At 46.2% G+C, this 1,958-nt stretch overlaps 1 non-coding gene across 1 annotated transcript; it reads right to left on the reverse strand.

Moving 5' to 3' along the window:
• Positions 1–1,586: 1,586 nt before the first annotated feature.
• TRNAG-UCC (transfer RNA glycine (anticodon UCC)) lies at positions 1,587–1,658 on the reverse strand. The gene has a single exon. It is a non-coding gene; the product is annotated as a tRNA-Gly (tRNA).
• Positions 1,659–1,958: the final 300 nt, after the last annotated feature.

The following is a 1,958-nucleotide window of genomic DNA, read 5'->3' on the forward strand; positions in this document are numbered from 1 at the left end:
CTGGGAATCGAACCCGGGTCAACTGCTTGGAAGGTAGCTATGCTCACCACTATACCACCAACGCTCCGTGGCATATGTTTTTTTTAAACTCTAGACATCACAACCCTGAGTTCAATGACTATATTGCACCAGTATCAGAGGTATTCTTGGTTTACAGACCAACATGAAAATAAGGAAAAAAGTTCTTGCAACTGCTAAGGAACTGGAGATTAAAACCAATGCAAAAGCTGCGCAGAAAAGGAGAAAGGGAAAGCAGCAGTTCAAATCATTGAAATAAGCATATATTGGCAGCAAGGGAAAAACAGCTGGGTAGAGAAAGAAAACAGCTCCACGAAATTCACAGGAGATTGATAATAGCAGGACAAAAAAAGGGAATAATAACGTTCCAAGCAGCCTCAGAAAGAAGTGCGAGGGTGCCATCTTTCGTTAATGGTCATAACTGTGCATCATTTCCTTTGAAGTGTAGGGTTGATTCTCTGACCATCTGTCTCCCTGACTTTGAGCAGAGACCGATAGTTGAGCAGTCTCTTCCCACAAAAAGCTGGCACAAGCCTGCTGTTTTCCGCTCTGGCAGCGTGGAAACGAGAGAGTGGTCCTCACAAGAAAAAAAATGAGTCCATGATAGCAGAGGATGGTTTCGATCCATCGACCTCTGGGTTATGGGCCCAGCACACTTCCGCTGCACCACTCTGCTTCCTGGTCAAAATGCTGTGGTTATGCAGATCAGGAGCCTTCAGAGGAGTGGCACGGGATCGCTGGAGCTATTCTGGCAGGGCTCTCACCTCATTTGCCTAAGAATGTCACAAGTCATGCTGGGTGCAGAAAATCTTCGCCTTCCCCTCTCACAGTCAGTCATAGGGGAAAGTCAAGGCCCTCTCAGTCACTAGCCATGTCACGCCTTTGTCAAGACAGAAGCACCCCCACCCGCTCCTTCTCTGTGATCCTGCGCTACCATGCTCAGGTTTTGGCCTTACCTGGGAGCCAGAGGTGCACCCGGTGAGGGCTTGCCCGGTATGAGCGTTCGGGACGTGAGTGGACTTAGGACTGGAAGTTCTGTCCATTCGAAGCAGTCAACCTTCCTGCTGCAGACAGGGGCTGTTCCCTTGGGTTTCTTTCACCTTGCTCTCGGATAAATTTGGTTGTATGCTGCAGTTGCCTGCGATGACTACAAGGTGGCGCTGCTTTCAGGTAAGAGCACAAATATGCAGAAAATGTTGGGGACTTTTGCCACATTTATCGGTGGTGGGTCTCGCACATTTTTTCCAGGGGAGAGATATTGACCTGAAACACTTTTCACTGCAGAGATGCTGCAGTTCTAAAGGCTGGTCGGGCAGAAGGGCTTAGCCGTTTCATTGCCTGCCCCCCTGCAGCCCATTTATTACCAGCAGTTGTGAGTGGTGACTGCTGTTTGTAAAATATAAAAATTTCAGGACATAGAAAGTCGCAGACGGGGCTTTTGGGATGCCTGCCTATGTCTTTGTTTATTATTTATCTAATAGCTGAGTAATCTGGTCAAGATATTTCTCTTTTTTTTAACATATTGCGTTAGAATAGCTACAGCTTGCTTAATGTATAAATATTAGCACTGCGTTGGCCGGGAATCGAACCCGGGTCAACTGCTTGGAAGGCAGCTATGCTCACCACTATACCACCAACGCTCCGTGGCATATGTTTTTTGTAAACTCTAGACATCACAACCCTGAGTTCAATGACTATATTGCACCAGTATCAGAGGTATTTTTGGTTTACAGACCAACATGAAAATCAGGAAAAAAGTTCTTGCAACTGCTAAGGAACTGGAGATTGAAACCAATGCAAAAGCTGCGCAGAAAAGGAGAAAGGGAAAGCAGCAGTTCAAATCATTGAAATAAGCATATATTGGCAGCAAGGGAAAAACAGCAGGGTAGAGAAAGAAAACAGCTCCACGAAATTCACAGGAGATTGATAATAGCAGGACA

Source organism: Pleurodeles waltl, unplaced genomic scaffold (assembly GCF_031143425.1).
Source record: "Pleurodeles waltl isolate 20211129_DDA unplaced genomic scaffold, aPleWal1.hap1.20221129 scaffold_69, whole genome shotgun sequence".
In the NCBI taxonomy this organism is placed as follows: domain Eukaryota; kingdom Metazoa; phylum Chordata; class Amphibia; order Caudata; family Salamandridae; genus Pleurodeles; species Pleurodeles waltl.